The sequence below is a fragment of the Cyprinus carpio genome, chromosome A11 (assembly GCF_018340385.1).
Source record: "Cyprinus carpio isolate SPL01 chromosome A11, ASM1834038v1, whole genome shotgun sequence".
Taxonomy (NCBI): Eukaryota; Metazoa; Chordata; class Actinopteri; order Cypriniformes; family Cyprinidae; genus Cyprinus; species Cyprinus carpio.
This window is the reverse complement of record NC_056582.1, coordinates 10,230,480-10,242,882: the sequence shown is the minus strand read 5'-3', so window position 1 is coordinate 10,242,882 and position 12,403 is coordinate 10,230,480. Positions and strand designations below refer to the sequence as shown.

Sequence of the window (12,403 nt, the reverse complement as noted above, 5' to 3'; positions counted from 1 at the left end):
GAATGATGTATTACTCTTACCTTTATGAGCAAAAATGACGACGTATCTACTGAAAAAAAATGCAAGTGATCACGCTGGCATCTCCATGTCCTGAAGTGTCTCCGCACAAACTATTGGATATAGCGCACATTTATCTGGGTCTAACGTTTAAACATTGTTATATGCTTGAACTGTTTTATATCTATAGATTTTATTTTAGGCGAGTCGTGATGATTTAAGAAGGCTAAATTGATCAAACATAGGCTCACTGTCTGCCGCTGGCTGCTTGGTCGTTACTTTAAAAAAAAAAAAAAAAAAAAAAAAAAACTAAAACTTATATTTAACAAACAAAAAATGCTCCGAATGTTTTTCTAAATTAACCCTCTGAGGTCTAAGGGGGTTTTGGGGGCCTGGAAATGTTTTGACATCCCCTGACTTTTGTGCTTTTTCAGTTGCTTATAAATAGATACATGGCTAAAGTCTAATAACACTGAATTCAGTACAAACTGGGCTACAATAATATGTAAATAGCATGTATGTACATGATTGTTTTTAAGAAAACGTTTATGCGTGGTTAGTAAAAAACTACAATTTTGAAGTCACTGAAATAAGGTCATAAAACACATACAGAACATTTGTTCACAAGACTGTCAAACCTGGAGCTTGTAGCCTAGAATTTTTGCTTCAAAATGATGTGAAAATCATCTTGTTTACTCATTCACAGAAAACAATAGATGAATTAAAAATTTCTAAGACACTTTTTGTTTCTAAAGGGCATATGCGAGTAGGCGTCAACTATCATGAATATTTGTGTGATTCATACCTGAGAAGACAAAGACCCACATAATGAGCTGCATAATGAGCCTTTCAGTCAGGTATGTGACCGAGAGGGAAGCGTTACAAGAAAGAATGTGAGGACAAAATAAATGTATATATTTTTAGGTTTGTAGTTTATTTAGAATATATTTAATTATCCCCGAAAATAACTTGAGATTCACTTGCGAGTGCAGTTAAACAGTTTATTAGGAACAATCAAAGCTGACTTTCAAAGCTGAATTATTAGCATCATTACTCCAGTCACACAGTCTTTCTATTATTCTGATTTGCTACTCAAAAAAACATTTATTATTATTATTATTATTATTATTATTATTATTATTAATTTATTAATTGAAAGAACAGCATAGTTTCTAACATGATTATTGTGTTTATCATCACTTGTGTGCTAAATAAAGTTTATATATATATATATATATATATATATATATATATATATATATATTATATATATATATATCTATATATAATATATCTATATATAGTAATATATATATATATATATATATATATACTGACTCCCAGCTTTTAAATGGTCACTGATACTATTAGTAATTTATAGGAAAAAAAGAACACATTTACCACATTTATTGTCAGTGATATTTGCAGCTTACTTGATACACATTTTTTTTTTTTTTAACCTCAGACGATTGCAAACACCAATGACGGGGTATAACACATTAAAAATATTTACACCAGAGTTGTCTAAGTTATAGAACATAAAAAAACAAACAAACAAAAAAACAACCTGGCATCGTGAAACATTGAGATGATGTAAATGAAACTTCATAATGTTTCACCTGATTATACATTTAGTCAGGAATTATAGTATGGAAAAAGTCTAACCAGTAAAATGTGGACAAGTTATATGAAAACTAATACAAGTAGATTAATAATAAAAAAGACTTACTCATGTTTATCTCTGCTGGGTCAGCCGCTTCGTTCTTCTTTCTGAGGTAATCCAAATCTTATTCCTCTCAGCGGTCTTATTGAGGTGAATTATGTCTTATTCCTCTCAGCGGTCTTATTGAGGTGAATTATGTCTTATTCCTCTCAGCGCGAAGCGAACAGTAACATTTAAAAAACGTGAAGTACAGTCTTGCTGCTTAGTTTGCTCTGATAAGGGCGGTTGCCCGCCGCGAGCTTCACGTTGACGCTTATAATAACAATAGTGCGCTCGGCGCATGGGCGTGGTCGCATTATATATAATGAAGGGAAAGGGAAAGACGGATATCGCATTGTTTTCATGTGGATTACTTTATCACAGAATATTTGTTTTTGGTAGCACTTACTTAGTTTAAAAGTAGACATGTCAAGCTTTCTATAGATCTATCTCTCTATCTCTATGTCTCTGTGTTGAGTATTCACTGAGTTACAGTTCATTTTAATGACGCATTTCTAAATAAAGATCACCGCAGACCAAGGCTGCAGACAGCGCACTCTGTTTGTTTTCTTTATTTTATAAATGCACAAAGTTTTGTTGTTATCATGTGTGTATACAAATAAAAGTAGACCCTTTACAGATTTGTTTGATGTATTGCTTTTATCAGTACGATCAAAACTGAAGTGTAATTTAAGTTCTTTTCGGTCTTATCATGAGAATTTGCCTCAAAACGCATATCCGTGTTAGCCGACTTCAGAGGGTTAACTAAATTAAAAAAAGGAAACGAAATATAATAAAAATAAATAAATATATAAATATGAACTATTTTAATAGCTGAAACAGTAGTATAAGCTGTTTAGGTACTGTTTAGCTGTTCAAATCAGACACTAGAGCATCCCTTCATTCAGACACAGTGGAAGATCTGATGAGAATCAGTGTAGAGGGGCCAAGTCTGGAAGATTTTGATGCTAGAGAGAGTGTGACCAGCTGGTTTAGCCAAGTCCAAAGATCAAGAAGGCCAAACTACAGGAGTTGGCCATCCAAGGGGCATGTGACTGCAATGGAGGATAGTTGAGACATTGAGCCATGAGATGTTCAATTTGAAGCCCTTAAAACACTTAATTTAGATTTTCTTTTCATTTAATTTATCTTGATTTTCAGTAAGTTACCTTTCCTGTAGAATTGTGCTTTTAAATAAAGAACTTTATGTTGACCAGATTGTTAGTTAATCATTTACAAGTAAATATTGCCTATATGGACGGCGATTAAAAAAAAAAAAAAAAAATAAATAAATAAATAAAGTGAACTTGTAAAACTTTGGTGTTAAATGCAATGCGGTCTAAAATTTGGGTGCACCTAACTCTTGTGCTGGTGCACCTACGAAAAAAGTTAGGCACATGAGTGCAACCAGTGCGAAAAGTTAGTCTAGAGCCCTGCTGTAGCAACGGTACACTGTACAATTCTAATTAGTATTAGTGTTGATTTACACTAATGTCTGTTATAATGCTTGTGGCAACGTGCTTGAGTTGTGCTATTAAATGCAATCTGACACATTTTGTAACAACAACACAGTACATTGAGCTTGGCTAGAGAATGGTTCTGGCCTAATGTAGAAAGCTGTAGACATTAAAACATTTTTGGTTGAAATGTAAATTAATTAAGCGATTGCATGATTCAGAATGAGTTATGCAAATGTTTCCAGTGGATTGGACGTGTTTCCCCATTCATTTTCACATTTTCACTTCCCCATTTTCATTTTCACATGAATTGGCAATGTTATTGTATTGATTTCGAACTGATTTCAGCTCCCATGTTGGTTTTTAACGAACCTTTTCTCTCAGATCAGACATTGTTTGTTTTGACACTGTAACGACACCTGTTACTGCGCTTAGCAAGTGCATGCCAATAATCTGAGCTAACTGGAACATACGCTGCTCTGGGAAACAGATAGACACAGCAGGTGCAACAGCACAAAGAAGTCTCAGAGACCCGCGAGACATGGACTGAGAGCAGGCGGCTTGAAGGAAGTAGTTTCCACCCTTCTCTGTTCAAGTCTAACCTTGGTAGACAAGAGACTACTGAAACCCGCCAGTAGGTGTAACTTAACAGCCATGTCAATACGTGTTTCATTGCTTGGCTGTCGAAGCTAACACATGCACCCTTCAAAAATTACAGTGTGAGACCAAGATGGTGATTCACGAATGCAGAAATTATTTCCAGACATAAACTTAATCTGCGCCTGGGAAAACTGCCCTGGATGAATTTTATTTTATTTTATTTTATTTTATTTTATTTTATTTTATTTATTTTATTTTATTTTATTTTATTTTATTTTAATTAATTTTTTTTTTTTTAGGCTTGATTTAGTTGTTGGTATGTGGCAGGGCAAGATTTCAACTTGGGACCATATTTCAGACACCATGTTTTGGTTATGTGACAGCAAGTTTTCTTGATGATGAGATTATGAAACTAAGAAGTGTCTGTTTAGAATTTGTATCTTCTCTAGGAGAAACCATTCGACAAGGTTATAAATACCATTTCAATTTAGCTGAGTTATGGCAGATTTTGTTAGTACTTTCAAAAATTGGGTGTGTGTTCCTCTTTTGGTGCTAATTAGTTAAGGTAATATAAAACTGTAACATAAACTCAAACTTTTTCCATAAGGCTTTTCGTTTTATCATTATTTATTTATATATTTATTTACAATGTTTTTCCAGTTGGCCCGTTAGAAAACCTATCCAATGATGTACAGCAGGGTTTCCCACACATTGATTTATTTGTGGCGGGCCGCCACAATATCAAAACTGACCGCCACAAAAAGATTTTCCAAAAGGCTTTGAATTCATTGAATAAACATGAGCACTGCACGTTTCAAAATCAAAAACCGATGCGGGTGTTTTTATATCACTGTATATCAGAAGGAAACCGACTGTATTTAGAGAATTTTCAATTTAATTTTCATTTCATTTTGCATGTAATGCTTGATAAGGCAGCGTTTGTGAGCTCAGCGCTGCTTTACAGCCGTTACCGGAGAATCCTGTATCTCTCCCGCTCTTAAAGCGCCTCCTGCTGGCAGAAAATGAATTTGTGTATATATGTATATATGGGGGCGGGGGAGTGCCGCCACAAATAGAGTGTGAGGCTGTGGGAAACACTGTACAGTATCTTGCGAAAGTATTCATACCCCTTAATTAATTTGTTTATTTTTTTATGTGGCTGCCTTCTGTTTAACTGCTTTAAATAACTTTTTTTTCCCACATCAATCCACACTCCATACACCATAATGGTAAAGCAAAAAAACAGGTATTTAACATCTTTGCAAATTTATTAAAAATAAAAAACTTAAATGATTCGATTGTATAAGTATTCATACCCTTATCTGGGACAGTTGAAATTTAGCTCAGGGACATTCATATTGTGTGAAGTTAACCTGTGACAAATTCAATTGAATGGGTATGATTTGGAAAGGCACACGTCTTAATAATAGGTCTAACAGCTAATAATGCATATCAGAGCAAAAACCAAGCTCTGAGGTCAAAATAACTGCCCGTAGAGCTCAGAAACAAGTTTGCTTCAAGCCACACATCTGGAAAGGAGTTCAGAAAAGCATTCTGCTTCATTGAGGGTTCACAGAAGCATGTAGTCTCTGTTGTTACCCTTAATGGAAGACGTTTGAAACAACCAAGACTCTTCCTAGAGCTGGCCTCCTGGCCAAACTGAGCAATTGATGGAGAAGGGTTTTGGTTTGAGTGGTGACCAGGAACCAGATGGTCACTCTAGTTGAGCTCCATAATCATATGTGGAGATAGGAGAAATCTACAGAAGGAAAAACATCAATGCAACACTCCACTGATCTGGGCTTTATGGCGGTGTGGCAAGACTTAATCCTCTCTTCAGTGAAGACACATGAAAACACACTTAGAATCTGCAAAAAAGCGCTTAAAGTACCCCCAGACTGTGAGATTATCTGGTCTGATGAACCTCAATTCCAAGCATCGTGTTTGAAGGAATCCAGCTCTGCTCGTCACCTGCACAGTACCATCCCAAAAGTAAAGTGTGCCGGTAGCAGCCTCATGTTGTGGGGCTGTTTTTCAGCACCTGGGACTCGTCAGAGTAGAAGAAAAGCTCAGTGCACCAAAATATAGAGAGAATCTTAATGAAAACCTAGTCCAGAGCATTCAGAACCTCAGACTGGGCAGAAGGTTTACCTTCCAGCAGGACAGTGTCCCTAAGCACACAGCAAGAGTGGCTTATAGACAACTCTGTGAATGTCCTTGAGTGGCCCAGACACAGCCTGGTCTTGAACCCAGTCAATTATTTTGGAGAGATCTGAAAATGTGTGTCCCCCCCGATCCAACCTGACAGCTTGAGAGGTGAAGAGATGAGTAGAAGGATGTCAGATAATTGCCAAAATCTGATGAGCAAAGCTTGTCGCATCAAACTAAAAAGACATGAGGCTGTAAAGGTGCCTCAGCAAAATATTTAGCTACGGGTATGAATACTTATACAATGTACTTATTTCATTTTTTTTTCTTTATTTCATTTCATTTCAAGTTGTGACAATTCTGTTTTTGCTTTGTCAATATGGTGTATGGAGTGTAGATTCATGTGGGGAAAAAAATAATTTAAAGCAGTTTAACATAAGGCAGCAACATAACAAAACTTGAAAAAAATGGAAGGGGTATGAATACTTTCGCAAGGCACTGTATGTAGGTTAAAGCAATAAACAGTGTTGGTCAAAATGGTGCAAACCTGACAGTGTCTTACCTGACAGTGGTGGAACCTGTTTTGTCTCTCTTGAAGATTTAGGTGTGCCCTTATCTTAAAAGAATATATATATATATATCTGCTACATAGTAATGCTGACAGTTTCAGAAACATTAGTGAAATCCACCTACCGTAATGTCAGTCGACTTATGCTTTTAACCTGTTTTCCAAATACCACACATACAAGGCAGTGTGGATGGTTTTCAAGACATTCCTTCTGGTGTTTTTGTCATGAAAAATGTAAATGGCAACCCAAAGAAAATTACAGGGCGACATTGAGATTTATTGGACATTTTAAGAAAGTCCATAGAGACATTCATTCAGGCTGTTACCTTACCTTAGTCTCCCAGCAGACAGATTGAGAAACATATGACATTTTTACATCTAAACTAGCAGTTGCTGTTAAGTCCACAAACATGCTTTCATTGACCTCGCACAGGTTGTTTTAATTGGGGTGTGCATTGCAGGTGATGTATTTTTTATTTATTTATTTATTTTTTTTCACATCCAGATGACTGACAAATTCTGCTTCATTCACCTTTTTTCTGTAATGTTATTGCAGGTGCTGAGACACTTGGGTTGGATCCTTAAAAAGTGTTTGCCTTGCGGAAATAGAGGTGATAGTGTGGTGAGTATAAATGCATGCTGGTGCTAAGATGGCTTATTTTTTTCTCTAAGGAAAATAGAAAAACTTATTTATTTTTAAGCTGGGCTCTGTGTTTTTGGAAAGGACATGGAAAAGGTACAGCTGTTTCATAGACTTTTTGTAGCAGGAATATTCAAGATCTCTGGTTCCCACTACTAGTATGTATATCACCATTCTAGTTTTTTCCATGTAATGAAATGCCCACTGTAATTTGTTCATATGACATGGATGAAGGCCGTTCAGTGTGAATACTTGAATTACTTTGTGTGAATGTATTATTGATAATCAAAGCACTCATAGTAAATACTTGCAGATGGAGGGACAGATCAAATTAAGTAGACTGTATACACTACTGTTCAGAAGTTTGGGGTCTGTAAGATATATTGTGGACTATTATTGCAATTTAAAATAACTACAATTTCTATTTGACTATATTTTACAATATTATTTATTCTTGTGATGCAAAGCTGAATTTTCAGCATCATTACTCCAGTCTTCAGGTCTAATATGCTGATTTGCTGCTCAAGAAACATTTCTGATTATTAGTAATGTTCAAAACATTTGTGCTTAACAGCATGCATTTCACATGGAAATCTTGTGTAACATTATAAATGTTTTACTGTCATTTTAAATGTGTCTTTGCTGAATAACATTAATTTCCTTAAGAAAAAAAAAATCATACTGATCTCAGACTTTTGAATGATATCCTTAAGAAAAAAAAAATCATACTGATCTCAGACTTTTGAATGATAGTGTTGTTGTTAGGGATGCTCATTTAGGTTATTTTTCCTAACCGACAACGAGGCTCAAACCGATTATTAACCGTTAGGCATGGGCTGATTACCGGTTTCAAAAAAAAAATCATACTGATCTCAGACTTTTGAATGATAGAAAGGTATACCGCGATTTGAATATGTCACGGTTTCAAAACCACTAATAATTTCCATTATAATGAAAGAGTAGGAATCCCTCAGACTGAGTGCAGTGTAGAGAGTAACACTGACCCCTCCTCCTCCTGTTGGAGCGAGCGAGCGAGCGGTCAATCACATGTGTGTAGGAAGGCCCGGGTACACTTTACATTCAGTGTTCCTTTCCGTCTCGCACACAGCCCCGTCCGCACAGCTTTCAAAAGTATACTCAACCAAAGATGAGTGCAGATGGATGAGCTCGACACATGCACAGTAACGCGGGGTGCGTGGCTGTCCAAAAACTAATTCTTAACATATTGTGGTCAGCACTGCATTTTTTTTATAGTGTGTAATGTGATCATATGGGGTCATATGATGTTGCTAAAAATAACATTATTTTGTGTATTTGGTGTAATGAATTGTGTTTATGCGGTTTAAGGTTAAAAAAAAAAAAAACATTATTTTCCACATACTGTACATTATTGTTTCTCCTCTATGCCACGCCTTTCTGAAATAGGACATTTTTTACAAAGCTCATCATTCTGAAAAGCGAGGTGTGTTCTGATTGGCCAGATATCTAGTGCATTGTGATTGGCAGCATGGCTCAATCGTGTGACTAAAATGTTACGCCCCTTTCCATACTGTGATGCGTGTCTCCGTCAGAACACTGGTGCGACAAGACAAAAACAATAAAACCCGTTACACATGAGGCATTTGTTGCACCCAGTGGGGACATAATTACGGATCATAATGACTTATACTGTCTTTTTATGTATTGCGTATTGCACCACGTAAACATAAAACCATGTCTGCATTTGTAATCGGAGAAACGACAAACAACAAGCACTACTCTACACTGCTCAAAACTCATCAGTGGCAAATCCTTTAAATATGAAAACGTACTTACAGACCTTGAGTCAGAACAGCCGGCATTGTAGTCTACTCTTCCAGGATCAGGAAACAGTCCTCCATAAAATGAATACGATATCAACGTCAACCAGTGGAACTGAAACTGCTCTTTTAATTTTTTAAAATAAATAATATAAAATAGCATGCATTATTTAAAGGGACAAATATACATTAAAAACATACATTTTAACATTAGATTCACTAAAACATTCACTATTATTTAATTCAGAACTGTTCTATACAGTATTTAATGCAATTAGATCAAAGGTCCCTGTTGAAAAAAACAGCTTATGCTGGTTAGGTATGTTTTGATGCTGGGATGCTGGTTTATGCTGGTCCTTTGCATAAATTAGCAAAAGGACCATCATAAACCAGCAAAGGACCATCATAAACCAGCAAAAGGAGGAGCATAATAAAGCAGAGGAGGAGCATAATAATGCTGTAGTCCTTCTGTTTGTTTGTTTTGGTACTGTTCTGGAACAATGCTGTAAATACAACTTAACCACTGATTTCTAGTTTGTGTCCTCTTTTGGAAGGCCAAACAAAGTAGTTTTGCTTTCACAATGAAACAGCATCTCCACAACATGGCGCCGGCGGCAACAGCGAGAATAAAAGTTATGCCTTCTTGAACATTTGGGCGGCGTTATGCAAATCTTCCCACAAGACTTGTGCCGGTATTCGGGTAATGCGATATATCGCGGTAATGAATATGCACGATATTGTTATCGTGGGCACTTCCAAATACCGAGAATAATTATATATTACAAATTATTCAGAATTTGAAATGCCATTTTAAGAATACTTTTCCCATCAACTGGTCAAAATGCACAACACCGTTTGTATGCTGCTTTCAAAAGACCCGTGAACTCTGATGTAAACAAGCACGCACAAGAAGCACATGAGGAACACGTGAGAAACGGCTGATTGAAAGCACAATCACTCTCTGACAGCAGATGGCGCTAAACTGCAGAAACTGCAGCCCTTACCCTGGAAACCCCATAAATAAAAGCAGCTGCTACTTTCTAAACATTTAAATAAATATAAAATAATATTTATATATTTCCATAATTTTTTTTCCATTTTAATCTGGACTATAACAGCTCTAGATATTGTTTGAAAGTGTTTTGATTCTTTATTGTTCATTAACACTTTACATTAGGGCTTCATTAGTTAAAAAACTGTCAATGAAAAATTCTTCTGAACATTCATTAATCTTAGGGTATTCCCATATTTTATAACACATTGTTAAAATCGAAAGTTGCAACTGTTATTTAATGAGCTAACATGAGCTAAGACTTGTATTTTTTTAACAAAGATTAGTAAACTTCTGTAGCAAATGTAGCTATTGCTCATTGTGAATGTTGATGCATTAACTAAGGTTAACTAATGAGGTCTTATTGTAAAGTGATACCTATGGGTCTTTAAAGTTATTTTGTACTTTAATCGGTGTAAAATTTTTAACTTTAAATATATTTTTTGTATTGCTTTATTGCATTTAAATGTTCAGTATTATTTGTGTATATAAGAAAAAAGTTATTTAACCTGTTATACTGTATTATGACCACTTTTTTAAAACTTAATTTCAAATACCGTGATAATACCGCATACCGTGGTAAAAACATGATCAATTAATCGCAACATGAAAATTTGATACCGGCATATCCCTTATTCCCACATTGTGACGTAGACGTGGGGGCGTGTTTAAATAAGCCGTTAAAGGAGGGCTTGGACAAGTCTTAACTTTTAGCTTGTAACACTCCAAAGAGAAAGGAAAACTTGAAATCATGTCATACGACCCCTTTTAGACTTTCCACTCAGAATTAGGATAAATCGATGCAGAGTCGTTTCGTGGATCGATTATGAGATCTTCCAAATACATCGCAATTCTCCCTGAAATCGATTCTGAGCTTAGATTTTAACAGCAGATGGCGCTCTACTTTAGGTTTTATCTTTACTCTCAAATGCTCTTGAAGAAGAGCGATTGTGCGTTCGGATGAGTCTAATTTCACCTTGGCTCAGAATGCTTTTATGACGCCAGATTAATGTAAACACAGCCCACTGTGAACATCCTTGTAATTCACTTCTACAACCTTTTCGAATTGTATTAATTATTTTAGGTTCAAGTGTGTGCAAGGATTTGGAAACAAGCAGAGTGCCGTTGTTTCTAAAGCATGCAGCACTATCTGCTGTTCAAAACTAATCTCACGATCAACTCAAGAAAGAATTGTAAGAAAATCTCAGAATCGATGCTGAATCATTTCTCGATTCGCGATGCATTGATTTATTTTCCCAGCCCTACTCAGAATCATGATTGCATTAAAATGATTTTGGTTGGAATAATAAGCATGTATTTGCCAATTTCATGTTATTTTCTTTTTTTCTTTCATTATGGTGAACATTATTAGTAGTTGTATTTTTTTGCTGTCATCAAAAATAGTTCCAAAATGAAGCCGGATCAATCATTACTTGTCTCAGAGTGATACAAACTTAGCCAATCAAAGACTGTCTAATAAATTTGTTTTCGGTTTTACCCCCCTACTGCTACTAATTTGTAAAAGTTTTTTGTGTTTTGAAGTCAGCATTCACTATAAAAACATAATTATAACCGATACCAATTAGCTTCCACCATGATTCATTGACTGATACACCCCAAACCCAGAAAGCAGAGTTTCCCATTGATAATTACAGCATTTTGTAGTGTTCATGTGAAGGCAACCATTATCTTAAGACTCTCATCAGATCACAAACTAGGTGGTGCCTAGGATGTAATTTATAAATTCAACAATCTGCTTTTTATAATAGTCCGAAGGTGACAGCTTTATCCTGTGTTGCCTTTATCGGTCACTGTTGTGATTTGAGAACAAACAAACGCTTCTTAGCTTAATCGCTAATGCTACGCACTCAAATCAGAACAATGAATGAGTATGTGTGTACTGGCGCTCTGGCTCTAGCAATAGTAAGTGATTTTGGCAGGTGGTGATATGATGTAACCTTCTGAACAGCTCCAGCGAGATCATATTCCAGCAGACCTTTAGGCAGTGCCTGTTCCACATGTCCCACATGTTCCACAAACACCCCGTCCTAAGGGTCTACATGTGTAAAAAAAAAAAAAAAAACACACCAGCAGCAGAATCGGGTCGAAAGGGAGGTACCTGTATAGTTTCTTTATCACTGTAGATAACCGGGTCTCTGCAGTTGTTTATTTTGTTAATTATTAGTTTTTTCTGTTTTATTTGTTTTATTGTGGTTTGTTGGTGGAATTGGCAGTGTACTCTGTTCACATGCAGATGAATAACTCTCAAAACTGACCAGGGGTGGTTAAACCAGTCTGCTATTGATTATTGGCTTTCTCTGAGCTCCATTGTTGATGATAGTAATTTCTTTGCCTGATCAGTTATCACTCATTATCTACTGCTTTTTGTCACATGCTGGATACTTTTTAAGTATGCCAGATAAGGTTCAGGTTGCATCATT

General features: G+C 35.8%; 1 protein-coding gene across 1 annotated transcript in view; it reads left to right on the top strand.

Moving 5' to 3' along the window:
- The window catches only part of LOC109096762 (F-box-like/WD repeat-containing protein TBL1XR1), a 66,745-nt gene that overhangs the window by 38,320 nt on the left and 16,022 nt on the right, over positions 1 to 12,403 (top strand). Inside the window, exon 2 of the mRNA XM_042766175.1 lies at positions 7,029 to 7,094. The gene's annotated coding sequence lies outside the window, so the exon portion shown is untranslated. The remainder of the gene's footprint in view (positions 1 to 7,028; positions 7,095 to 12,403) is intronic.